This window comes from Sus scrofa, chromosome 17 (assembly GCF_000003025.6).
Source record: "Sus scrofa isolate TJ Tabasco breed Duroc chromosome 17, Sscrofa11.1, whole genome shotgun sequence".
Lineage (NCBI taxonomy): Eukaryota > Metazoa > Chordata > Mammalia > Artiodactyla > Suidae > Sus > Sus scrofa.
Window position 1 is genome coordinate 39,358,796 of NC_010459.5, and position 27,421 is coordinate 39,386,216.

At 50.3% G+C, this 27,421-nt stretch overlaps 1 protein-coding gene across 9 annotated transcripts in view; it reads left to right on the forward strand.

Annotated features, from left to right (window-relative positions):
- Positions 1,593 to 27,421, forward strand: part of EPB41L1 (erythrocyte membrane protein band 4.1 like 1) — a 134,677-nt gene continuing 108,848 nt past the window's right edge. Inside the window, exons 1-3 of one of the 9 annotated variants that reach the window (XM_021078015.1) lie at positions 1,593 to 1,759; positions 2,109 to 2,196; positions 19,618 to 19,668. The gene's annotated coding sequence lies outside the window, so the exon portion shown is untranslated. Of the gene's footprint in view, positions 1,760 to 2,013; positions 2,197 to 14,820; positions 14,919 to 19,617; positions 19,669 to 27,421 lie in introns of those variants that run through there. The other 8 variants (XM_021078008.1, XM_021078013.1, XM_021078020.1 and 5 more) reach the window with 8 other exon arrangements.

Here is a 27,421-nt window from a genome sequence, read left to right on the forward strand (position 1 = left end):
ATGCCTTCCTCTGCTTCATCTAAAACCACTGATAAAAATGTGCAGCACAGCAGAGAGAGTGGCAGCTGAGCCCTGCACATGGCCCTCTGCACTCCAGCCTCAGTCATGCAACAGTTTAAAAGATCACGCCTACGTCCATGCCCTGTGTACTGGGTCCCAACTATACACAAGTGAGACAATCCTGCTGTGGTGAGTGTCCTGGTAATTTAAATGTCTTTGCCTTGAATTCAGGGCTGCTTCTCTCTGGCCTGTGATGGTGAAGTGTGAGCTTGGAAATCAGCTTCCTGGGTTTGGGTCCTGACTCTGCCACTTTATAAACTATGTAATGTCTTTGTGTTTCAGTTCCTGAAATATAACCTCTATCTCATAGAGTTGTTATGGTTTTTAAAATTTTTTACATTTATTTTTTATTTTTTTACTTTTTTAGGACCATGTCTGCGGGATATAGAAGTTCCCAGGCTAGGGGCTGATTTGGAGCTGTAGCTGCTGGCTGTAGCCACAGCCACAGCAATGCCAAATCCCAGTTGCATCTTTGACCTATGCTGCAGCTTGTGGCACTGCTGGATCCTTAACCCACTGAACGAGGCCAGGGATCTGAACCCGTATCCTCATGGATATTAGGTTCTTAACTGCTGAGCCACAGCAGGAAATCCTGTTATGGATATAAATGAGTTAGTGATATTGGAATAATGTGCTACAAACACATTAGTTATTATTCATTCTCATTATTAATTATAATTACCCTGCCCCGAACAAGCTATGCTCAGTCTTGCTTAGGTTCTCCTTCACTCTGCCCTTTCTTGGTTTGTGGAAGTTTTTCCAGGCCCAAACTAGGCCTGCCCCCCTTGATTTGCTATGTTCTTAGCTGCTTACCTGGCACTTAATATCCTATACTGGAGGGGGAGCCACAGTGAAGAAGTCCAGTGATTGTTCGGCTTTATCTTGGCTCTGTGCTGCCAGCAAAGTATGTGGGAGCTTCTATACTTGTAGGCCTTCATCAGTAAAACCTCTGAAAATACTTCTTCCAAGTCTCTGTGCTTTTAATATTTAGTGTCTAACAAAGGAGGCCAGACTCTTTATTCCCTGCACTTCTGGAGGGCCTGTCCCTCTCCCAGGAGCCCTGGGCAGGAATTCCCTGTTTCTTCTTCTATGTAATGTGGATACCTAATCGCTTGCACATCTTCTGTATCTCTGGCTTGCTGAACTTGGTTTAGTTCCTCCCTCCTTAAGTCTCAGTCTATACTCAAAGTAGGACCTGAAGGAGCGCCTCTAAGGGCGGTGGTGGTTTTAACCCTAATTTAGAAGAGCTCTTTACTTTGGGCGTGCCTGCGACTGTGGAGGGTGGGCGTCAGCGCCCCAGAGCCAGGGGCCAGCCCTTGGAGAGCCTCGCCAAGGGTCCAGAGGTATTGCCGCCTGAGCAGGGGCTGGAATGTGGAGCGCGATCGTCCTCGAGCTCCAGCCAAGGGAACAATGGGAGGGCGACGGGGAGGCGGGTGGGCGTCGGCCAGGTCCGGACTGGAGGTGGAGGAGGCGGGCGAGCTGGGCGCCGGGCCGTGGGGTTAGCCCGGGGCACCGGGCTGACAGCCGAGGCGTCTTAGCCAGGGAAAACCGAGGTCGGCGCTGGCAGGGACCCGGGAGGAGGCGGGGGCGGGGCCAGAGCCCACCGAGCTGGGACAGGGAGTGCGAGGGGGCCCGGGGTGGGGTCTCCTCTTCTTTACCCCATAGCTTGCCCGGGCCTCTAAGCTCCGTGGCAGCTCAGGTAGGCGCCCGGCCCACGTGGGGGAGCGGGCGGCGGGCCACGAGCGCCAGGCGGACTCGCAGGGCTCAGCCCCCTCCTCTCCTCCCCTCCCCGGGGTCCCGCGCGGCTCCTCCCGATGCGCGGCCCCGGCTCGGGCGGCTCGGGCGGCTCCAGCGGCGGCGGCGCTCCGCGGCTGCTCGCTCGCTCGCCAGTGGCTGCTGGGGCAGCCGGGATCGCCGCCGTCTCCTTGGGGGGAGCCGGTCGGGGCGGGGCGGAGAGGGGAGACCGGGCGAGTAGGGAGGGCGGGGAGGGGGCTGCGCCGCGGGAGGGAGCGAGCGAGCAAGCGAGCGAGCCCGGCGTTTGTGCGCAGCTCGAGTGCACCTCGGAGCCCGCAGGGCGGCCGCCGGACTCACCGACCGAGGACAGACAGCGCCCGGAAGCCGCGCCGCCGCCACCAGGTTAGCCGCCCCCGCCGCCTCCTCCCGGCTCCCGGACGCTGCAGCGTCTGAGCTGGTGTGTGTGGGGAGGGTGATCGCCAAGGGCTCCGGGTTTGGTCCCCTGTTTTCGAGAACTGACAGGCCGGCGGGCAGGGGGGCTGGACACCTCCGAGGCTAGGGGGCGGGCGGGGTGGGCTTCCGAGCTGTGAGCCCCCGGCCTCGGTTCGTGAGTCTCAGTACTGGTGCCAGTATGTGTGTCGGGGTCCACGTCGCCAGGTGTATGTTGGGTGTGAGAGCGCGTGTGCCTGTGAGTCTGTGCAAGTTGATGATCAGTGTGTGCACGCGCGTGCGTGTGCGCGCCGGGTGTGCATCTGTGGGTGTGAATGAACGTGTTTGCCCTGTGTGTCTCCGTGCGTCTGAACTCGGTGGTGTGTGTGTGTGCGCGTGTGTCTGTTCGTGAATGTATGTATGAGAGGGTGTGTCCGAATGTGTAGTTGAGTGTGTGTACATTTGGATGAGGGTGTGTGCGGGTAGCTTTGCTTGTGGCTGGAGCCTGTGGCCGTGTGTGTATGTGTGTTTGCGCGCGTGTGCACGCGCGCGCGTCAGTGTGAGTCCTTGTGTGTGCGCGTGTGAGGGCGGGTGTGCACCCGCGTAGCCCCGCGTAGCCCCCGTGTGCGTGTGCACGGCTTTGTCTCCACACTACAGGGAGGAAGGGGTGGGGGCGGCGGCCAAGGAGCTGCGGTCGCCCGGAGCCAGGCACCTGGCCGGGGCGGAGGGGAGGCGGCGGCGGGAGTGTCTCCTTCGGGCCAAGACTCCCTGCTGGCAGGTGGGCGGCCACACCCCGGGGGCCGAAGGGAGCTGGGCTGACAATGGAGCCCGTGCACCCGGCGGAGCTGAAGCGGAGGGCGTGTCCTGCTTGGAGCCCGGGTGTGTGGGTGTGGGTGGTGGCGACAACGGTCCCTAGGCTGGTGACCCAGTCGGTTCAGGGATCCATTTCCTGTGGTGGCGCGGGGAACGTCGCCCAGAGCCAGACCCAGCCGGGCCAGGTCAGCCGCACTCCCACCCTCACCCCTGCCTGCTCCCAGGGATAGAGCCAACCTTAGGTGCCCTGAAAGGAGGAGGGAGAACCACTCTCTTAAAGGGCCAGTGCCTCCACTGCAAGGAGTCCTCCCTCAGGAGACCTCTACTTTGAGAGAGGTCTCTGGGTGTGTATTACCCTTTCCCCATGTATTGCTGCAGTGCATGCATTTCGAGATGTGTAGTCTGTGTGCATAGCTGTGTTCTCTCTGTATTTCTTGTGCATTTGGGGGCACAGGTGTCTTTTATCAGGGATCAGTGAATAATGCATCTCTTGATGTCTATATGTATGTGTTTTTTATGAGTTTTGGTATATTTGTTTTTATGTACACATAGATGTTTGTATGTTAGTGAGTCTGTGCATGTGGGTTTGCAAGAGAAGTGGCGTTTTGCTGCCAACTGGAATGGGATAGAAAAATTCTGTCCAGGGCCACCCTATTTTAGAAAAACTGGGTGAGAAGGTGGTTTGGAAATTTAGCCCCTGGCTTTGTGGGTTTCAGTACTGGTGCTGAAATGTAGGTAGATTGGGATTAGACTGGATATGAGGATAGAAACAGACTTTTACAAGATGAAGCAAGTGTTCTATCCAAGTGTAAGAATTCACCCTCCACTTCCAGTTTTTCTTCCCTAGAACTTCACCTCCCCCTCTGATGCTCAGCTTGCCAGGATAAAGTGCATAGGATTTGGGTGTAAAGGGAGGGATCTGGGAGTGTGAAAAGAAGGAGGGCGGATGGGTGATAGGATTGGGGGGCCAATAGCAGATTTCTGCAATTTTAAAAATGTTTCCTACTGAAGGCAGCGGAAGCTGAGGAAAGCTGAGCTTGCTGTTCCCTTCCCTGAGGCAGGAAAGCCTCTGGTCTGCAGCACAGGAGCCCCAGAATTTGGTGCAGGGGTCTCCTTTTGACTTTGGTCAAATCGTTCATTTATTTACCTGTTCACTCAACATATTTGTATTGAGCTTTTCTTACATAAGAGTCTAAATCCCCTAAGCCTCAATTTCCCAAGCTGAGCAGCTAGTAGACTGGATTCTGGGACTTTGAGGCCCTTTCCCTTTCTCAGAGTGGTAGTTTATCTCATTGTTATCCAGACTTAGGAATATCCCCTTCTAGACCCCTAGGATCCTGGTGGTGGGCCTCACTCACCACTCCTCCTTGCCACATATATTCTAGTCTAGAACAATGATTCTCAAACACCTACCAGCAGCAGCAAGGTTACCTGGGAAATGCAAATTCTTGGGGCTCCCACCAGATCTACTGAATCAATAACTCTGACATTGAGGCCCAGCAGTCTGTTTTAACAAACATAGGTAATTCTTTTTTTTTTTTTTTTCTTTTTTTGTCCTTTGCCTTTTCTTGAGCTGCTCCCAGGGCATATGGAGGTTCCCAGGCTAGGGGTCTAATTGGACCTAGCCTACGCCAGAGCCACAGCAACATGGGATCTGAGCCGCATCTGTGATCTACGCCACAGCTCATGTGTGGATACGCCACAGATCATGGCAACACTGGATCCATAACCCACTGAGGGAGGCCAGGGATCGAACCTACAACCTCATGGTTCCTAGTCAGATTTGTTAACCACTGCTCCATGACGGGAACTCCACAAACAAAGGTAATTCTAATGCACTCTTGTGCTCAAGAGAGGTGCTGACAGGGAGCTGGAACCTCCTATAGAAAGAAACACCTGAGGAGTTCCCGTCGTGGCACAGTGGTTAACGAATCCGACTAGGAACCATGAGGTTGTGGGTTCGGTCCCTGCCCTTGCTCAGTGGGTTGACGATCCGGCGTTGCCCTGAGCTGTGGTGTAGGTTGCAGACGCGGCTCGGATCCCGCGTTGCTGTGGCTCTGGCGTAGGCCGGTGGCTACAGCTCCGATTCAACCCCTGGCCTGGGAACCTCCATATGCCGCGGGAGCGGCCCAAGAAATAGCAACAACAACAAAAAAAGACAAAAGACAAAAAAAAAAAAAAAAAAAAAAAAAGAAAGAAACACCTGAAAAGCATCTCCTGCTTCCTTCCACACACATACCTGAGGTATCTGATAGCACTAACCTGGCAAGTAGAGGTTCTGTCTTCAAGTCCCAGTTCTTCCTGTGATCTTGCACAAATCACTCCTTCACCAAATAATGTGATGATTCATTGACAGTGTCCGTTCTGGGCCAAGTTCTGAGCAAGGGGTTTCCCTGCTCTGCTCAGTTTCTACACTTCTTAGGTTGATCTACAAGACCTGCAAGATTAAGTCCTGGCCTACCTCTCTGGAAGCCAGTCACTCTGGCTTTCTTTTGGCTCATCCAGGCACCAAGAGCTCTTTTGCCTCTAGGATTTTGCACTTGCTGTTCCCTCTGTCTACTACACCCTTCCCCTGCTTCTTGTCTTGGTTAGCTCCCACTTTTCAGATTTTAGCTCAAGAATCACTTCTTCATGGAAGCCTTTGCCAACGACTCCTTAAGATAAATCAGTTTTTCCTGTTATACATTCTTATAGCTCCCTGTATTTCGTAGTGCTTATGAGAGTTTGTAATTATATATGAACTTTGTTGTTTGCCTATCTCCCCTCACTGGGTTGCAAATACCATATAGGCAGGAACTTGCTTCCCAGTCTTCTCTTTTTTTTTTTTTTTTTGCTATTTCTTGGGCCGCTCCTGCGGCATATGGAGGTTCCCAGGCTAGGGGTCTAATCGGAGCTGTGGCCGCCAGCCTACGCCAGAGCCACAGCAACGCAGGATCCGAGCCGTGTCTGCAACCTACACCACAGCTCACGGCAACGCCGGACCGTTAACCCCCCAGTCTTCTTAATGTCCCCACAGAGCATTAAGGGCCCATAGGCAGGAACTTGCTTATCAGTCTTCTTAATGCCGCCACACAGTGCTTGGTATATGATTGGTGTCCAATAAATTTGTTGAACGGGTGGCTTTATAAAATGGGAGATGGCATTAAATGATACCCAAAGTGTACTCCCAAGTCCTAACATTGTTATATCTAAGCAGGCCTCAGATTTTTTTTTTTTTGAAGTAGATTTATCTTATTTTTATTGCTTCATCACCTGGCTGTAGCTTTGAGCCCCTATTGTGTGCTCAGGCCCACACAGGGGCCTGCTCTAGTAGTGGCAGAAAAAGCTCTTCAGGAGACACAGCCTACCTTGTTTCCTGTGTCCTTCTGGATTAAGATCCTGCAAGAATGAGAAGAGGAAAAACATTGAATAAGGAATCTGAAGACCTAGGTCCACGTCTTATTACATGACTGTGGGCCAGTCACTTTTCCTTTCTTGCTTGTTTCCTCTTCTATAAAACGTGGGTATTAGGGGGTTCCTGCTGTTGTACAGTGGGATAAGTGGCGTCTTGGGAGCACTGGGACGCAGGTTCGATCCCTGGCTCAGCACAGTTGGTTAAGGAGCCAACGTTCTCACAGCTGTGCCTTAGGTCGCAACTAGGGCTCAGATCTGATCCTTGGCCCATGAGCTCCATAGGCCATGGGGTGGCCAAAAAAAAAAAAAAAAAAAGAGAGAGAGAGAGAGAGAGAGAGAGTATTAGGATGGATGGTGTACCTAACATTGGTTACTAGCATTGGCTCCAGAGTGCATAGCACTGATTTTGCCACATACTAGTTGGGTGGACTTGGGCAAGTGACTATCTCTTCATTTCCTTGCCTGTAAAACGAGACCAGCAACAGTGTCTGTTTCAAAGGGTTGTTTTGAGGATGAAATGAAGTAACATACATGGAATGCTTTGCACAGTGCTGAACACGTAGCAAACTTTTGGTGAATGTTAGTGATTATTACTGTTATGGCTACTCCACAGTTCAACATTCTTGAACGCCTTTGTACTGGGCCCCAGGCCTACAGAGATGGAGATGAATACAACGATGTTCCCAGGCTGGGTGTGCGAGGCAGGCATGTAAAGATATACAGTGTACAAGGTGCCAGGGTGTGGCCGTTCCTGGAGGAAAAGGCTTCATGGAGGAGAAAGATGGTGTTTAGGTTGGATTTTATCTTCCAGGTAGTTGGAGCAGCATGTGCAAAGACACCGCAACTTATTAGGGGAAATCCAAATAGCTGCATGTGGTTGGAGCAGAAGGCGATGTGTGGTGGGGATGGGTGGGGTGAATAGCTGGAAATAAAGAGGAGGTTTGAGGCCAGATCTGGTACAGTCTAAAGAGCTTGAGTCCTACAACTGGTGGGGAGCTAGGGAAGAAAATTATGCTTGCCAGGAAGGATCTGATTTGCATTTCACAAATGCACCTCTCCAGGTGGCAGTAGTGGTTGACCTGGGTGGACTGACCTGGGTGGACGGGGAAGATCTTTGACTTGGAGTCTGGGCTCAGAGGGTGCTTATTTGCATGATGGAAGGGCCCAGGGGGCTGGATAGAGACCAGAAACCTGGTATAAGCACAGCTGATGAACTTGAGGCCAGCCTGGGCCAGGGAGCTGAACGAGGGATGAGAATGTCTTTTCCCTGGGCCCCAGGCCTCCATTAACCTCCAAGACTGCCTAATGAGTGGGAGTCTGAAAACTGGAATTTAAGAGTCCGGGGTCTGCTGCCCAGTGGACCCACTGTGTATTAATTTCCTAGGGCTTCTTAATGAAATACCACCATCTGGGTGGCTTTAAAAAAGGCAGAAATTTGGAGTTCCCGTCATGGCTCAGTGGTTAACGACTCTGACTTGTAACCATGAGGTTGCGGGTTCTATCCCTGGCCTCACTCAGTGGGTTAAGGATCTGGCATTGAGCTGTGGTGTAGGCCAGCAGCTACAGCTCTAATTCGACCCCTACCCTGGGAACCTCCATATGCCATGGGTGCTTCCCTAAAAAGACAAAAGACAACCCCCCCCTCCAAAAAAACCCCAGAAATTTATTCTCTCACAGTCTGGAGCTAGAAGTCAGAAAACAAGGTGTAGGCAAGATTGGTTCCTTCTGAAAGTTCCAAGAGAGGGGTCTGTTCCATGCCCGTCTCCTAGCTCAAGATCATCCTGGGACATCCTTCACTTGCAGCTGCATCTACCTCTGTTGTCACATGGCTTTCTTTCCTTTCTCCCTGTGTGTCTCTGTGTCATCTCCTCTTCTTATAAGGATACCAGTCATACCACCCATGTCCAGTATGACCTCATTTTATTTTAACTAATTACTTCTGCAAAGACTCTATTTCCAAATAAGGTCACATTCTGAGCTTCTGTGCAGACATGAATTTGGGGGGACACTATTCAATCCAGTACATACAGGAAAATGGAAGAGAGGGCAGGCCTTAGAGTCTTATGAGCCCAGGTCCAAGCCCAAAGCTTTGCAGTGGAATGGCCATGAGGCTTAGAATCAGTAGCTTTTTCTCGGCCTCAATGTCCTCTTCTCTGAAATAGGGACAGTGGCACCTGCAGTGTCATGTTGTGGTGGTGAGATGTGGTCAAGATAACAGATGTGAGCGTAATGAGGTGGCACACAGCAGGCCCTTGGTAATTATTACTTCTTCTTCCATTCCCCCCTCTCTGTGCTTAGTAGCCTGGGCAAGTCACTTAAATCTTGCTTCACTTTCCTTATCTGCCAAATATGAATAATCATCATCCAGTTCTACCTACCTCAACAGCTTGTGAATCCCAGGGGATAATGAGAAAGCACTTTGGAAATTGTCTTAGAGCTGTGATTTTTAATTATGATCATCATCATCATAATAACCCTTGGCCAGTGCCACATGCACGGTATTCTCAGCAGAGCCCAGCCCAGCCCACTCCTCTTCTGAGGCAGGTCCTCTTTGCCCCTTTGTGCTCCAAGGTATCCTACCTACGTAGGTATCCTACAGCAGGCTGGCTGCTGTCAGAATTGGGAGAACTTTATTTTTTTGTCTTTTCTAGGGCTGCACCCGTGGCATATGGAGGTTCCCAGGCTAGGGTAGCCACCAGCCTGTGCCAGAGCAACAGCAACGTGGGATCTGAGCCTCGTCTGCAACCTACACCACAGCTCACGGCAACGCCAGATCCTTAACCCACTGTGCAGACCAGGGATTGAACCCGCAACCTCATGGTTCCTAGTTGGATTCATTAACCACTGAGCCACCATGGGAACTCCAGAATTGGGAGAACTTTAGAGATGGTCCTTGCCCTCCATGCCCCTCCTTGGCCAGAGGAGGGAAGCATGCACTAAGGGGAAGTGACATTCCCAAGGTCACACAGCTGGTCAGTGGAAGTTTGAACATGTGTGATTCCTGTTTACAGGCTGAATGGTGCTTTTCCCCTAGTTGCAACTTCAGCCCCAGAAGCAGGACCTTAGGTCAGATAGAAGCCTGGAGAGGGCTCTGCACAAGCTGGAGATGGGGACCCAAGGGGGATCAGAATCCCTAGCACAGGGGTCTCTGTGTCCTGAGTGAGCCAGCAGTGCCTCCGCAGGCTGAACGGGCAGGTCGTTTGGTTCTCAGCCTGGCTCTGGCCATCTCTGCCTGCTCCAGCAGGAGGAGGCCACCATGGGCTGGCAGCAGTGTGTGGCGAGCCAGAGCCTGGAGGTAACCCAAGGTTTTGTTCCTATTGACAGCCAGGGCGGTGCTTTTCAGCAGGCTGGTCCCTCTAAGCCTTGCCTTGGCGGGCCTAGGGAAGGCTCTGGAAAGGAGTGAAGGCTTATCCTGTCTTGGCCTAAAGTCATCCTCCTTTCTCCCAAGCTGGGGAAGCCAGGCCACTCCTTGCCCTTGGATTTTCCTTCTCCTCTTCCCTTCTCTTCTCAGTTTTCTTTCACTCCCTTCGCCTGCCTTCCCCACCTCTCTCTCCCCATCATCTATCCAGATTAAAGGTCTAAAGATAAAGCCTCCAGACCCAGTTCAGGTGGGTGGTTTGGGGGTTGCTTGAGGCCACTTAAGAATTAGAAAGCCTAGAGTCTTCCTCATCAGAGGCTCGCTCTGGTGACTGATAAACAAGTGATTACGTTTATTGGCTCACCATGTGTCTGCCTGGCCCGTGCTAAGTGCTTTACATGCCTTATGTCTTTTAATCCTTGCAGCTACCCAGTGAGGCAGAGATGACAATCCCCATTTTATTAAAAGAGGCTAAATATCTTGCTCAAGGCCTACCCAGTCCTTGGCCAGCAAGTAGCGCAGCTGGGACTTAAATCCAGATCTATCCAAAGTTTGATGGTGCTCTTGAGTCTTTCCTATGCTGCCCCTGATGGGACCTGTGAGAACATTTAGGGGTCCACAGAGGGATGCACACTTGCCCAAATTTGGAGAACAGGAGTTCCCGCTGTGGTGCAATGGGATCAATGGTGTCTTGGGAGCGATGGGAGGCAGGTTTGATCCCCTGCCCGGCACATTGGGTTAAGGATCTGGCACTGCTACAGCTGCTGCTTAGGTAGCAACTATGGCTCAGCTCTGATCTCTGACCTGGAAACTACATATACTGCGGGGTGGCCAAAAAAAGAAAAAAAAATTTTTGGGGGGAGCATAAATTCTTGGCTCACAGAGCAAGGTCTCCCAGGTCTCCTTCCCAAGCCTGTGCTGTCACCCCATCAGGGACTGGCCTTCCTATAGGAAAGGACAAGGCTCTGAACCCATCAGGTTCTAGGCAGCTGCCTACCTGTGTGAGAGATGTGGCATCAGGGGCAGGTGACAGGGCAGGATTGAAGGAACTTGGGTTTTTTTTCGTAGATGTTGTTTTGTCACTGGCCACCTTGGTTTTTCATTGATTATCTTGAGCCCTCAGTTAAATAAGCTTATCATTTGCAAAGAGAGTTTTATCTCCTCAGAAGGGTGCTTAGGGGGTTGGAGGTCCTCTTTGAGGTTCAGTGGTAGGTGGAAGGGAGGGAAGCGGAGGCTGGAACCAGGAAACCCAGGTTCGGGAGCACGCTTGTGCTGGAAAGGAAAAAGAAGGAAGCCAGACCTGGAGGAGGGCCAGTGGGAGAGTCTGGAGAGAGGCAAAGAGCCTGGGGTGGTAGGAAACCTCTTCTTAACCCAAGTTCAGCCCAGACAGACTCCATCCCAGGCAGGGTTGCTGATCCAGAATGTCACTTCAGAATCTGGCCAGCTGCAGTTAGCCTGCTGGGCCCCCACCCACCCCTACCATGACCATGACCATTGTCATTCTTGAGCAGGTGGCTCAACCAGAAGGGACTTTGATTAATGAGCAGTGGCTTTAAAACTTCTAGCCACAGATCCCTCTCCATATTCAATATGTGAAACAGCTAAAAGCTGTTGGGGCCCTGGAATCAGCCTGTTTTAGTAGGCTCCGTTGAGGTGACTGGGACACAGAGGGTGCTGAGATTGCCCTCAGAGAACGCTGGTCTCAGATGTTTCTGAACTTCCGAAATGGCATGCACACTTTTCAGAGTGTTCCCCATCCTTGGGAAAGGATCCATAGACACCATTTGAGTCTTTGAGTCATGACCCATGAAAGTTTAGAACTCCTGACTTCAGGGTTGTTTTATTGAGTGGGAGCTTTAAGCCTGGAGGAAGGTCGCTGGGAGGTAATGGCAGAGTGAGGCGCTGAAGGCAGATTTCTTCTACCTCATAGCACATGGCTGGTTTTGCTGTGAAGGTGCTGAGGGGCTGCGAACTAGTCTCTTCCCCTGCCTGGGCCTCAGTTTTCTCAGCCATGAAATGAGGGTTGGGTAGGATAAGCCCAAGGTCCCATGTGGCTTTGACCTGTGGTTCTAGAAGCCAGGTCTCCTGCTGCCCAAATCACATTCTTTGCCCCTTTCCCTGCTTTCCCCCTCCGCCGCCGTTTCACCCACCTCTGGTGCTCACATCCCTCCTTGAGCATCTCCCAACTTCAGAGGTTCTATGCAGAGTCTGGATTCTAGCCCCTTGAGGTCATGTCAAACCATGTGCCCAGGCACCCAGCCCTTTCTCTCTTTCCATGGCCACTCATCAGAATGAACCAAGTGCCTATGAGCCTGGGGATGCTTATGGTGGCCTCACTTCAGGGCTGGACACCTGGGACCAGTGCCAAGGGGAAGGGCTTGGAGAACGTGTTTGCCAGGGCTCCTGGGGACATGCCCAGTGCTTACCTGTGTCTTTGCCCCAACTCTCTGAGTTTATCTCTGCCAGGAATGCCACCCCCACTTCCCCACTCACTATTGAAATCCTGCTTGCCATGTCAAGGCAGCTTAGATGCCAACCTCTGTCCCCCAAAGCCTAGTGAGCCTTTCCATCCCCACCCCCACAATGAGATTTGTCCTTCCCTCCTCTGCATTTCCTTAGCACCTTATCTGTTCCCCTCTGGGGACAAGTTCTGCTTGGTCTTCGCTTTATCCTGGGACGTGACTTGTCTCTTGCTAGATTGTGAGCACCAGATGTCTCATGTAACATTCTCTGCTCCCCAGCACCCAGCATAGGGCTTTGCACAGAGCAGGTACTTAATAGAAGCTTATTAAGCTTTATTTACTTGTTAGCTGGCCTGGACTGGGCTGGTTTCCCATCCCTGTTAGGTTGTAGCCTCTCACATATCCCCTCCTTTATGTGTGGATTAGAGGGAGGCCAAGTAGGGCAGTGGGTAAGAACTTAAATTCCAGTCTTGAACCTGTCATTTCCTGGGCAAATCATTTTGTAAAATCTCTCCGAGCCTCAGTTTCCTCAATTTAAAACAAAGGGATAGGAATGACAAGCCGACTGGGGTTTGGGAGGATTAACTGAAATGGGACATGTAAAATGCTGAGATCTGAGCGTTAATAAAGAATAAATGGTCAATAAACAATTATAATTCATTACTTTTCAGTTAATGGTTATTATATTGTTTCAGCTGATACCTACTGTGTTCTCATGGTGCTGGACAGCAAGGGTGAGGGACAGAGAAAAATCATCGCAGGAGTTTCTTGGTCTGCAGAGTCTTAAAGTCAAGCAGGGCTAGTGAGACTCTAGTACGAGGAGTAGTGTTTGGTAGAGACGTGGCCGAGTGAGCTGAGGATGATCAGTGTAGACTCCGTGCGGAGGTAACATTCCAGCTGGATGGGCATGAAGCAGGAGCGGACAGTGGGAGGCAGGAAGACAGGTATTCCCTGTGGAGGTAAAGGAGGCGAGCGCCAGGCCGGAAACAGGAGAATGGGGCACATGCTTAGAGAGTTGGGGGAAGGTGCAGGAAAGATTGGAGTGGAAGCAGAGGCAGCTCTAGAATCTCCACTTGGAAGGCCTTGGGGTCAGCACCCTCGCTGGAGGGGGAGCTTCAAGCTTTGTTTTGCCAAGAAGAATCTGGGGGAGAGGTAGCTCATGCTGCTGCTCCTGAGAAAGACAGAGAGAAGACTGGAAAGGTGGAGTCGAAAAAAAAGTTGGGGCTTTATGGTGGAGGTAGTGGAGACCAGTGAGCATGGAGGCCTTGGTCTCTCTGCCCAGGCCTGAGCTGAGAATGGTCAGGGGTGAGCTGTAGCTCTGGGCCTCTGCCGGCTTGTCTGTCCCATAATATCAAGGCTGCCTGTTTCCCTGGCCAAGATCTGAATCTGGTCTGTCTGAAGTTAAAACGCAAATTGATCCCAGAAGTGTCAGAATCTCTAAATATCAGGAGAAGCCATCTCTTAATCCACCCCCTCACCTCCACATTACATAGATGGGAAGCAGAGGTCCAGAAGCCGGGGGGCCCACCCAAGAACACCCGGGGAACTGGCCACAGTGGGTTTAGCACAAGCCTGGGGTGGGCTGTGGTCGTAAGCTTGGGTTAGGGGTTGGGGTAAGAGGGTGAGGAGGGGGCCAGGGAACCCAAGGAGGGGTACAAACGACAAGCAGATGCCATATTAGGAACAGTCTGTTGCCAGGGTGTGTGTGTGATTCCAGGTGAGTGGGATGTGAGTAGGCTGGAGCCGTCATCATTCTGGGCTTTCCTTCCCGGAAAGGAAAAAGGGCCATATAGGTGGGATCCAGGGGAATATTGGGATGTGGGGGCGTTCAGGGGGTGGCCTGAGAAGAGGAGGCTGTTGCCAAGCAGCGAGAGACATGACTGTATTACAGCGGCACAGAGCACACAGCCTCTTGGGCCCGGCCCTGTACAGCCCTGTACCGTGGTGTTATCTATCATCCCTTGTTTATGGGAAGGGCGAGGGCTACAGAGGTCACAGCTAGGAAGAGCAGCACCAGGGCTGGAGGACTTCAAAGCCGTTTTCTGGTATGTCCTGGGTGGCTGCCCTTCCAGTCCTCAGCCCAGCTTGTTCTCAGCGAGGACCCAGGACAAGTCAACCCATGCCTCCCTTCAATTCTTTATTAGTCTGCCCATCTATCTGGCCTGTTTTATTCTAGTTCAGCGCACTTGGGTCTTTGTTAATTAAAAATATTTATTGAGCACCTACTATATGCCAGGCACTGCCCCAGACCTTATGGAACTTATGCCATCACCCCTTAGCTGTCCTACACTGGTAGGATGGGACGGAAGGAGGCGGTGGGTGGTTTTAGTAACCACCCCTTTCTCCCTTCACACCAAGACCTTCCCCTTTATTGTATTCCAAGGTCCCCTACCATTAAATGGGTCTTTTTGCTGGAACAGCCTTCTGCTAAAATGGAAACCAATCAGAGTTAATTGTTAAACCTAATAACTGTAGGCTGGTGGGAGGGGGCTGAGTGCTAGCTGTGCTCCCCAGGAGAGGGGCGGAGCCAGCCAGGTTTTTCTGGCCTGTACCTGCCACCTTTTCCCTACTCTGGAATCTGCCTCCAGGGCCTGCTCCTCCCCTCCTCCCAGGGGCCGGGCTGCCTCTTGGACGCTTTCCCTTGACTCCAGCTGAGGTGACCCTGGGAGGTGAGTACGGGCTCTGGCTCTAGTCCAAGGGCCTCTGGGTGAGTGTTCCTTGGGCGAGATGTGGGGGAGGGCACAGCATTTAGCCTGGGGGACCCACCCAGAGGGCAGGCAGCCAGGGGACCTTGCTGGCTTTGCCTCCTGCCTGGTGAGGGGGGAGGGGGAAGGTGGGAACGGTATCGCAGTGGCCTAAGCCTGCTGTGTAGGACCGTTGCCATTTCCTTCCCCTTTCTCCTCTTCACTGGGTGTCCTGTAGGGGCCGTTCTCTGCCACTGGACTCGGGGAGGAGGGGATAGTGCAAAGGCTTATTTATTTCTCTAGAAGGCTGAGCCCCAGACCGGGCCCCTGCCAAGCTCTAGGGACAGAGCTTAGGCTTCCAAGTCAAACAGACCGTGGGTTAAAGCTGAGCGACCTTGAGGAGGTGGCCTACCTTTCTGAGCCTTAGTGCTGTCCTAGCAATGGATAATCAGATCCCTTTGTCTCCAGCACCCTGAGTATTAGGGAATCAGAGGTGGATGGTAACGTCAGGCTCAGTAGGGGGTCGGAATAAGTACACAGCGTTCTTTTGACATTCAATTTTACTTTGGGAGGCCTGGCTCTGGCCTAGGGCCAAGGAGACCACCAACCCCTGCCCTCTAGGACTTGACTGTCACAGCTATGCTGCCCCATACAGTAGCCACTAGCCACATGGCTACCGAGCACTTGAAATGCAACTAGTGCCACTGAGGAACAGTGCTTTTAATCTTATTTAATTTTAATTAATTTAAAAATTAAAAAGAATACTCCAGTTGTTGGAACAGTTCTACATATGTTTGTGAATTTAGATTTGTTAAAACGCTTTTTCAGTTGTAAAGTCTAAGAGAATTTAAATATCTAATGAAAACTTAGTGTCAGAATTGTGATGTGCTCTAAGTGTAAGGTGCATACTGGATTTAGAAGATTTAGTTTGAAAAAAAGATTGTAAAATATTTCAATAATAGTCCTGTTTTTTATATTGATTACATATTAAATAAGTATACTATTAAAATTAATTTTGGAGTTTCCTATTGGCTCAGCGAGTTAAGGATCCGGTATTGTCACAGTCGTGGCTTGGATTATTCCTGTGGCATGTGTTCAATCCCAGGCCCGGGAACTTCTGCATGCTGTGGGCATGGCCAAAAAAATAAAATTAATTTCACTGATTCCTTTGTACTTTTTAAAGTTAGGCTACTGGAAAATTTTAAATTACATGTTTGGCTTGCATCATATTTTGATTGGACACCTCTGTTCTAGCCAGAGACTTGAGTTGGATACAGAATAATAATATAAGACTGTAAAGTCTAGTTATTTGGGGAGGCTTGGGGGTGAAGGCCAGATATCCTTCCACTCACTGCCCACCCCCTGCCCCATAACTCATCACACCCCCTGCTGGAATGTTATGCTGAATAACCCCATAGCCTCAAGGATAAGATCAGGACTTCTGATATCTAATGATATCATGCCTCTGGGTGGCCGTGCTACTCACTGCTCTTTTTGTGACCTTGGGCAAGTCACTTCACTTTGCTGAACTTTAGTCTTTCTTTTTTTTTTGGCTATAATTTTATTTTATGTATTTAATTTTTTAATGATTTTTATTTCTTCCATTATAATTGGTTTACAGTGTTAGAACCTTAGTCTTTCATCTGTGATTCTAGACTAAGGGTGGGATTAACCTCGTTGATGGAGGGGATTACCTGACATATAATTTCCTGAGATATAAGTATGGCACTTAGCACATCACCTGGCACATCTGCAGTCAAGTCTTAGCGGCAGTGGTTACTTCTACTACTTGCTGCGGGGGTTGTTGCTACTGCTGTTGCATCTGTCAGCTTGCATTCAGTTATTCCATTTGTCCAAATGGGACGTGGGCCAAAGGAAAAGGAGACGGTAAAAGAGTTTGAGGGTGAGGATTGGGCTGGGGACTCTGGGGATGTTTTGTTTATTACCTCAGAGGATGGCTTGCCTTTGGAGAAGCTCCTTGGACCTTCCTGTTCTCTTGGTGATCTGGCAGAGTTATGTGCCCATTTTACAGATGAGGAAGGTGAGGCCTGTTGAGAGGACGTGACCTAGCTAAATGGTCAGAACCTGAATGCAGGACTTCCCATGCCTATTGTGGAATACTGGAGCCTCCTCTTTTGGGTTTGTGAAAGCAGGACTTGACCAGGAATCTGACACTCATGAGAAATGATTATTATTAGTCTTCTATAACTGGAAGGAATCTCAACACCATTCAGTACAACCGTCTCATTGTTTAGTTGAAGAAACAGAGACGTGTGTGTGTGTGTGTGTGTGTGTGTGTGCGCGTATGACTTCTCTAGGATCACCCAGCAAATTGGTGGCCAAGCTGGAACTGTTTCTGTTTAGATCCAGCCCTTAGCTCAGCCCTGGCAGGATGGCCCTGTTTGTCAGCAGCCCCTCTCCTGCCCAGTCCCTGGAGAGGCCTTCTGAGAAAAAGACTTTTGTTTCACAAGCTCCTACTGGTTTCCTCTCAAGGTAGCTTCACTACCACCCTCACTCTGTCTCCTCAGATTTGCATTTGTCCCCGTTCCAGGTTTAAAGGGCCCTGAAATTGGAAGCTTCTCCACATACACCTACTTTACGGATACCCATCAGGGAGATGCTGGGCTTTTTCATCCAGAGAGCCTAGGTTCAAATCCCTCTTTTACCATGAATTCCCTCTGTGGCTTTGGTCAAGTCATTTGTAATTTTTTTAGTCTCAACATTTTCATCTAAAAAAGAGGAACCTGGAGTTCCCTTCATGGCTCAGCAGTTAACAAACCCGACTAAGATCCATGAGGATGTGGGTTCGATCCCTGGCCTCACTCAGTGAGTTAAGGATCTGGCGTTGCTGTGAGCTGTGGTGTAGATTGCAGACAAGTCTCGGATCCTGAGTTGCTGTGCTGTGGCTACCCAGCAGCTGTAGCTCCGATTTGACCCCTAGGGCCATAGGTGAGGCCCTAAAAAGCAAAAAGTAAATAAATAAGTAAGTAAGTAAATAAATAAAGAGGAACCTGGCAGATAAGAACCTGAGCTCTGGGTCTCACCCCTAGGTTGATTCTCTAATCATCTTCAGTGAGTCATTTCACCTTCCAGGGTCCCAGGGTCCACATCTGAATATGGTGGCTGCTGCCTCCTGGATTGTTGTGATAAGGAACGTGCAGCCTCTCACTGAATCCTCCCATTAGCCCTAGAAGCAGACTCTTACTCCTGTTTTCCGAATGAGGAAACTGAGGCTCAGAGAAGTGAAATGACATGTCCCAGGCCACAGTGCTAGAGAGTGGTGGAGCCACAATTCGAACCAGGTCTGTGTGGCTGTGGAACCCCCACTTACACTACTGCACTGTATCGCCTCCCAGGTACCTCGATGTCCGGCTTCCCAGGGTGAGCCTGGGCATTGGGGAACAGTGGATGGGGAAGCAGGTTGTAAGCTTTGGGGTGACTGTTGTTACAGCTGGAGTGGCAATGTCCAGAGGCCCATGCTAGCTTTTGGAGCAGGGGCAGGAAAAGGCGCTCAGGCACACAGCTTTCGCTCCTGCTGTTCCAACCTCAGCCCGAGGGATCTTCCCATTTGCTTGACTCTTGTGTTCTGTGTGAAGTGGAAACACCTTGTCCCACTTGGAGATTATTGTTCTGAGTGTGAATTCCAGGGGACCTGAGCTTTTGCCTTCTAACAATCCTGCCCGTTGTGTCCTAGGCCAGGCCTGCAGTTGGGGCTTAAAGATGATTGAAAAGGGGCTTAACCAGCAATGACCCACTGTATAGCACAGAAAACTATACCCAATATCTTATAATAACCTATAATAGAAAATAATCTAAAGAAGAATATACACCCCCCCCACATATGTGTGTATATATATATAAAACAATCACTTTGTGGTACACCTGAAATTAATACAATATTATAAATCAACTATATTTCAATAAGAAATTTTAAAAATAAAAAAATAAAAGGTAGGAAAAGAGAGAAATATAATCACATTAAAAAAAAACAACCCACAAAACTGGAGGACCTAAGTACTCTGTGAGTGAATTAGACCAGAACACAATATTAATGCTAAAAAGACCTTAGGGACCATTGACTCCCAGCATGTTTGTTTTACTGATGGGGAAACTGAGGTAAGGATAGGCCAAGAGGAGAAAACCATGGGTGTATTTCCTCCTGGGTGCTAGAGACCATAGGACTGACATGAAAGGGGTGCCCGTGGGGTCTCCCTCATCCCCTGGATCCAGTCCCCTGCCAAGTTCTGGGGATTCCACTGCCTCAAAGAGCTCTGGAATTCATCCAGATCATTCCGGCTCTACTGCGGCCACCCCAGTCTGGGCCTTTGTTACATGCTCCCAGACAGCCACAACAGCCTCCTCTCATGTCTAAGGCTACTCTTGCCTGTTTCCAGTCCATTCTCACCCCTACAAGTCAGTGGTTTCCCATTGCTCTTAGAATCAAGGCTGAATTCTTCACCTTGGCCTCCAGGGCCCTTTACCACCTGGCCCCTGCTGGCCGCTTCAGCTTCATATTTGTTATTTTCCTTTTTGCTCTGCGTAGTCACACGAGCCTTTCTGTGTAACAGGTTCAGCAACTTCTCTAAGGTTCCTCAGAGAGTCAAATGCCAGCCTCTCAATTTCCAGCTCCATGCTGGGTCCATGAACTCAGTTCAGAGGCCATAACACTGTTTCCTCCTTCTAGGTGCCTGACTGACGTCCTTACCCCGGGGGAGCTGGTGTAGTCGGAGGAGGGGTGAGTGTTACTGAGGCACAGCCTAATTCTGCTGTTTTTGCTCCAGTTGGACAAATTGGTACTTTCAGGCCTTTAGGATACTTTAATCTATTTTAGGGCTGGGGTGAGTTTGTGTAGGCCACACATTCCTGGTGGGTTTGAAAAAGGGGTCCAGTGCTGAGGGTAGGCTCTGGTTTTGGCTTATTTTGAGGAAGGGACTGAAATGGGCCCCTTTAAGCACTTCTGTGTTAGATAGCATGCCTTGCCCATCTTGCTTATCCACCCACCATGACTGAGGACAAATGGCCTTGGACTAGGAAGCTGGATTCCCTGACCTGCAGCCCTAGTGTTCTTTTGCTTAACCACTCCTGGGCTATAGACTAGATTCAGAAGAGGGTGTTTTCATTCTGGTTCTGCCACTGATTCCCATGTGACCTTTGACCGCCACTTCCCTCTCTGTTGGCCTCAGGGTCATACATACATTGTCAGGGTAGGAGGTGGGAGAAGGCAGGGTCAGAGTAAATGAGTTGTTTTCACACTTTCCAGCTGGGAAATCCCCTTCTCAAGTGAACCCCAAAGAATCTCAGTGTACAAAACAGCTTAAAGGGACTGCAGCCGTGATCAAAGTTGATGTGGGTCTGGGGGATTCTAATTGGCTAATTCCTCAACCCCCAGCAGCCTCCAGAGGATGACACAGAACCCATTCTTGGCTCTGTGCAAGACACTCTGCAAACCACTGACCTGGGGCATGTCAAAGCCCCTTGCCATCTGCTGGGTTCTGTGACTCTGGCAAGGTGAGGGCATGGGGAGGGAACCGAGCCAATGAAGTTATACTGGTTGGGAAATTGTGAAGTAATATGCAAATATCATTGTGGGGTTATTAGTAAGGCACAACTGCCAGGGGTGTGGTGGTGTCATTCTAGAATCCTCTAGTTTTTACTTTTGATTACATGTGAGGCACCTCTGTTCCCCCTAGGGGAACTCTCTTGTGTCTGTGTGTGTGTCTGGGGAACAGGGGACATGGATGTTGAGGTGGGGCCGAGCCAGGCTACAGCAGGTAGGATTAATGCCAAACAGAGCTGGGACATGTTGCTCTCGAGGGTGGCAGGGATAGGGGTGGCTTTAGCTCTAGTTAAAAGGAGTGATTTGGTTCTTTCCTGCCAGCACACGGGCCCCACAGAGATCTCTGGGCAGGAAGCACTGGGAACAAGGAATCCTCTGTGTGCAGCCCCAGCACAGCCAGGACAGAGGAGGTGGATTAAGAGTTCCCAGGAGGGGATCTTCCGGGCTTTTCCTGACATTCGGGCAAGTGGGTGGGGAGAAGGGCAACTAAGCCTATGTGTACATGGTGTGTGGGGTGGCTAGAGGTTGGGTCCATGCATTTACTCCACAGGTTCCTTGAGCTTCCAGAAGCCCTCTAAGGAACCAGGCTCAGAGGCAGGTGACTCTATAGGGGTCAGAGCTTAGAAAAGGGAGACTCTAGATATGAACCACCATCAGTTTACCAGAAAGACTGGAAATATGAGAGATGATAGATTTTTACAGGCAGCCTGGTGCAGTGGGAATCACTTGGTCTGCGAGTCCAGAGCCTGCATTCATGTCCTTGCTCCGACACTGCCTTGCTCTGTAGCCTCAGCTTCATCATTTCTCCTTTCTGGGCCTCAGTTTCCTTTTCTAGAGAATGGGGATAGATGCATAGGCCTTGGGTTTTTTTTTTTGTTTTGTTTTGTTTGTTTTTTTTTTAGGGCCACACCCATGGCATATGGAAGTTCCCAGGCTAGGGGTTCGAGTCAGAGCTGCAGCTGCCAGCCACAGCCACAGTGACACCAGATCTGAGCCATATCTGCAACCTAAACCACAGCTTGTGGCAATGCTGGATCCTTAATCCACTGAGTGAGGCCAGGGATCAAATCCACATCCTCATGGATACTAGTCAAGTTCTCAACCTGCTGAGCCACAATGGGAGCTCCCCTTGGTTACTTCTTAATGCTCTTTTGAGTATTAATTAGAGTAGGGCATTTCAAATCTTTGGGGGGGGGCACAATCTTGATATGTCAGCATTTGTAACAGAACTGCTGTGGTTGAATTGGCAGAAATTTACCCAGAATCTTGTTACCCTCCTTACTGCTCTTTGCTCCGTGAGTGTTTTTACAGGTGCCTCTGCCGACTCCCAGGGCTCTAGAGACCACTGGGTCAGGATGATTCTTGAGAACATGCTTTGTGGACTGTCCTTTGCAGCCCAGATGACAGGGATTGTGCTGGAACACACAGGAGCAGTCATAATACTGCCTCTGCCCTGCCTGTGGGCTTAGGACCTGTATAATTGGGCCTGGAGTTTTCAGAAACAAGTGATAAAAAGTCTATTCAAAGTGGCTTAAACCAAAAAGGACTTTGCTGGATCCTGAGACAGTTCATGGAATTGAAGGATGAGGAATCAGGTAGACTCTCCATCTCTCTCCCATCACAGCGTGTCTCTCCTCTCTGCTCTTGTGAGGAGTTGGCTGTTGACTGCCCCAGTTTAGCAATCCAAACAGAAAGAAAGAGGGAACCATTTTCCTCCTAGGATCTATACATCAACCCAAGGGAAGGACTCTGGTTCAGTCATTGTTGCTGGAAGATACAGATCTTCCCTAGAGTGGCCAGGCCTGGGTCAAGTGCCTACTCATGTAGCAAATGGAGGAGCAGAGCTATGGCCAGAAGGGGCCGTGGAAGGCTGCTGGGCAGATGGAGCTAAGAGGGCACAGTGGGGTGTTAGTGGAGTCTTGGGTTATGGGAAAGTGAACAGCTTGTAGGCCTGCACGGGGCCATAACTCCCCTCTTGGGTCATAGTCATATGGATGTCAAGAGCGATAGTATTAGGTAATGTTTATTGAATTACTCTCCCTATGCTGAGCACATTCTATTGCTTTTCATGTATTATTTCATTGAATCCTCTTGACAACCCTTTGGGTAGCTACTGTTACTCTCCCCATTTTATAGATGGGAAAACTGAGGCACAGCTAGTGAAGGTCACACATTGAGTAAGAAGAGACGCTTGAGTTCAAGATCAAGGAGTCTGGCTTCAGAGCCCACACTGTGATCCCACATCTAATGCTTCTGTTGGAAGTTCAAGTGGATCCTACGTCTGTTTGCATGCTGTTCTGTGACATGGAGATCATGACCTCCAGAGGCAGACCCAGGTCCAGCTTACTCTGCTCTGCCATTGGGAAGGGCTTCCTTATGTTGCACACAGATCCACCTCCATAGACGTCCATCCATCTGTCCAGTGTGAGGCTCTGTGATAGGAGATGTAAAGAAAAATTATCCGTGAACCTGCTTGAAATGTCACTGTAGCAAATAAGTCAGAGTACTAGAGTTCTCACTCTGTGCCAGGCTCTGTGCTGAGTGCTTAATATGCACTGTCACCTTCAATTGCAACAACAACTCTGTGAAGCAGTTACTGTTATTGCCCCCATTTTCCAGAGGAAACTGAGGCTCATAAAAGAGAAATGACTCTCTTGTGGTCAGATGGTTAATAAATGGCAAAGCTGGCATTTGAGTTCAGGTGTGCCTGGCTCTGAGCCTGTGCTAGAAACTGTTGCAATCACCTGCGTCCCCCAGAGGGGAAATAAATAAACGTGTGCAGGTATGGCTGTGACACAGCCAACAGTGCAAATTGCCAATGGAGAGGGACAGATCAAGCACAAATGAAGCTCAGGGAAAGGGGGCAGCATGGGACACAGTAGTCAAAATGTGCTTCCTGGGGGAGGGGACATTTGATCTAGGCCTTGGAGGGGGCTGGATTAGGACTTTCAGTTCAGGGAGGGCTCTCTGGGTGGAGGGAGATGCTTGAGAAAAGGTGTGGAAGGGAGAAGCAGGAGTGCTTCCATTTGGCCGGAACTAAAGATCTGGGATGGGGAAGGTGGCTAGCCATCTTTCAGGCTTCACGGAAAGGCCGCCTCCTTCCCACTGTTCTCTTCAGAGACGTGAAAAGGTTTGATTGTCTCCAGCTACACACAGGGCCTTCACCTTTCCTCGCAGATGTAAAGAAGTCAGGCCCAGAGTTCCCACTGTGGTTCAGTGGGTTAAGAACCTGACTGCAGCAGCTTGGGTGGCTGCAGTGATGCCGGTTCCATCACCAGCCCAGCACACTGGGTTAAAGGATCTGGCATTGTTAGAGCTGTGGCGTAAGTCACAGCTGCAGGTTGGATTCAATCCCTGGCCCAGGAACTTTATGCCACAGGTGCAACCATAAAAAAGAGAAAAAAGAGGGCAGGCCCCACATGGATGGTGGACAAGGACGCCCAGGCACCAACAGGTGTCAGTCCTTCATTCCTGGTGGCAAATGGTGGGAGAAGAGTTCCCCTGTGGACCATTGCCCTGGGGTGGGGTGGGGGAAGCCTTTCCTCCAGGCAGTACAAGCTCAAGGAACCAGGACTGTCTCTAAGAGCCTTGCTGAGTGGTAGGATTCCCCATCCCCTTCCTGGCCAGCAGGCTGAAGCATGTCCCTCTAACCCACAGAGAGATCCCCTCTCCTTCCCCCAGCCCCTTCCGCACACAGTGAATCTCATCCACCTTGTCGGAAGATGGATAATGCCCTCGAGCCTGGGCTCTGTCCTGAAAGTACCTTCAGCTTTTTCTTCAAACAAGTCAGGTGGAAAATTGGGGGAAGAGGATGTTAGCACTGGAAGCCTTCTGGGTTATGAAGGACGGAAGAATGGCAGTCATGTTTATTGAAGTGGACTCACTGTGTGTCAGAGGCTTTATCACCCCCATTTTACAGAGGAGGAAAATGACAGGTACAGTTGTCACATGAAACGTGGTGCATCATTATCTCTTGTAGCAGGGATGAAGTCTCTTATAGGAGGGATGGAATGATGGGGGAGACTCAACAGGAGAATGTGCCCCCAACCTCCCTCCCCACCTTCCCTCTGCCCTTGCCCACCTAATCCTGTAGCTGTGGCTCAGAAATGCTGACTGTGGCTCCTCTGTCTGCTCTCCAGCCTCTCTCCAGTGTGGATACAGGCCTTTCCCCCCAGCTTGCTTCCTGCCTGAGAGCTAGAGGGGATGTCCGGGGGCAGGGACGGGGGGGCAGGCTTCACAAATGTCATCTAGACAAGACCCAGATGTCCAGCATTCCTTCTGTGACCCCTCTTACCTCTGGGATCCCTGGATTTCTCCCACCCTTCCTAGAGGGATTTCAGCATTTCTGTAGGGGGAGAAGAGGTAGAGAATAAAGGGAAATTGTTTCACTGGGGGAGGGTTCTTCATCCCCAAGGCTCTTACTTCCTAAACTAAGTCAAAGTCCCTTATATTTTTCCTACAAAAGGCTTTTCTATTCATCATCAGATTTTCCCCATAATCCTGAGAGTTAAGGCAGGGAGGATATAATTATCTTTATTTTGTGGGTGGGTTTGTGAAAGCAAGTGACTTCTCCAAGGTCACACAGAAAAAGCAAGTAACTTCTCCAAGGTCACATAGAGAAAGCGAGTGAATTCTCCAGGGTCACACAGCTAATGAGTGGCAGAGCAGCAATGGAAGGTAGAAACCAGTGTCTGGAATCCTTATCTTTCTTCCTGCTGCCCAGTGCTAATGGCTATAAGGACAGCCTCTGGGACTTTCTTTTTGGTCCATTCCAGTATGGAGGGGCCATTTCCCCAGTTCAGACTTTCCCAAGCTTTCTAAGGCCTGAAGAATAAAGCTTCATCACCAGTTCTGAATTTGAGCATTCCTCAATCCAGCCCTAGCCTATGGTTCTTGCTGATCTCGCCTGACACAAGAGGTTGGTCTTCTTCTGACGAAGTGGATGAGATTAGCCATTTGTTGGAAAGGATCCCTCTGTGGGATGTTGGAGACATGTGTTTCTGCCTGCTGTCCAGGGAGCATATGGGGAAACTGAGGCCACGGTCAGCACAATCACTGCATTCAGGGCAGCTAGAGAGGCAAGGCTGGGAAAAGGCTGGGGTTTGGGCTGGCCTGATAGGATGGGCCCCTTTCCCAGAAAATCCACAACTTTGTTTCACTAAGTGGAGCACAGTGTCCAGTGAGTGTTTACATTTTGCTCCACTTCTGCCCAGAGAAATTCTTCCTAGGGGCACCCTGGCCTTTCCCAGAAAAGTGGCAAGCTGGGCCAAACCAGAGAGGAGCCCCATGTTCCTAAGGAGCACTGGGGGCTACAGCTGGGCCCTTTTAAGAATAGCTGGGATTCTGAAATTAGATAGTGGTGATGGTTGCACAACTCCGAATGTAGTATTGGCATGGTCTTTACTTCCAGCCCTCCCTGGATTGGGGGCGGCAAGGAAGCAAAGACACCAAGACTGGTCTCCTGGGCCTTGTGCGGGCCTGTGGCAGCCGTGTTGGTTTCTAGAACTCATTGCTGACTGACCAAGTTAGTTTTCCCGGTTGGCAAGTTGGGAACTAAGACTTGGAAAGTAAGTAATTGGCATCAGTTGCTAGAGACTCAGACACACTTGGATATAGAGTCTTGAGTCTCTGCTCTACCATCTACTGTGTAAATTTGAGTAAGATACCTTATTTCTCTCTGCCTCAGTTTTGCCATCTATAAAATGGACACAATAGTAGTTCTTACTTCAGAGGTTATGGAGCTCAACTGAGAGAAGGCAGGCAACAGTTGAAGGCTTAAGAACTGGTTGGTGTCACTGTGTTGTTAGTAGCCATAATGGTGATGATCCTTGAAGTTTAGAGATTGAGATTCTCTGGGGGCCAGTGGGGCTAGTGATGGGAATGCTATTATTATTAATAATCTCTTACATCTCTTTGGCACTTTACAGTTTTCAAAGCATGTTCGTACCCATTTGGCCTTCAGAGCACTTCCTGAAGGGAGGCAGGAAGGCATGGCCATCTCCGTTTTACAGATGTGGTTGTGAGTCTTAGGAGAAGTGAGTTCAGCTCAGGTCTTCCTGCTTTGGAAGTTCAACTCCTGGCCAAAGATGCTGCAAGGATTAGCCTCTAGATCTGGCGGCACTGCCAGGGAAGTGGGGGACGACTGTTATTGACCCTGATCTTCACTCTAAGTTTTTGGAGGGTGAGGGAGCAAGTGGCTGAATAAGTGGCTGAGCGTCTGGGTTGGTCGCCTTGCCATGTCTCTCTCTCTCACACACACACACACACACACACACACACACATCCTAAAGTCTGTACCCTCAGGGTGATTGGGGGCAACCTGTCTCACTTTTGGGCCCAGGATTTTGGAAGCTGGGGGCCAACAGTGTCCCTGTCTAGATCCTGAGCCTTGTCCATTTCTCTCTTTTGTTTCCAGCTCCCTCACCCCCAACCCCAGGGCTTGGGCCCAGAAGTAGATTCAGCCTGCAGTTGTTCCTCCATTGTGTCGATATAGGCAACCAATTTGCACATGAGGCACTGACCCACATGCCAAGGCACAGAGGTGAACACAACAGGTATACGTGTGATAGGTACTGAACGGCAGAGGTCCATACTGGTCTCTGACAGTTTCCAAGCAGTGGTGAGGAAGGTGTCTCTTGGTTCCTCCATGGGATGTGTGATTTTTTTTTTTTTTTTTCTTTTTTCTTTTTTGGCCACCTGGTGGCATATGGAGTTCCTGGGCCAGGGATCAAATCTGAGCCAGAGTTGCCACCTACACTGCAGCTGTGGCAATGCTGGATCCTTAATCCACTGTACCAGGCCAGGCATTGAACCTGAGTCCTTGCTGCTGCAGAGACGCCATCAATCCCATTGTGCCACAGCACAAACTGGATGCAGGATTTTGAATTTGGAAAAACGTCTATGCCATGGGAGGTGGCAGACCCTGGAAGCC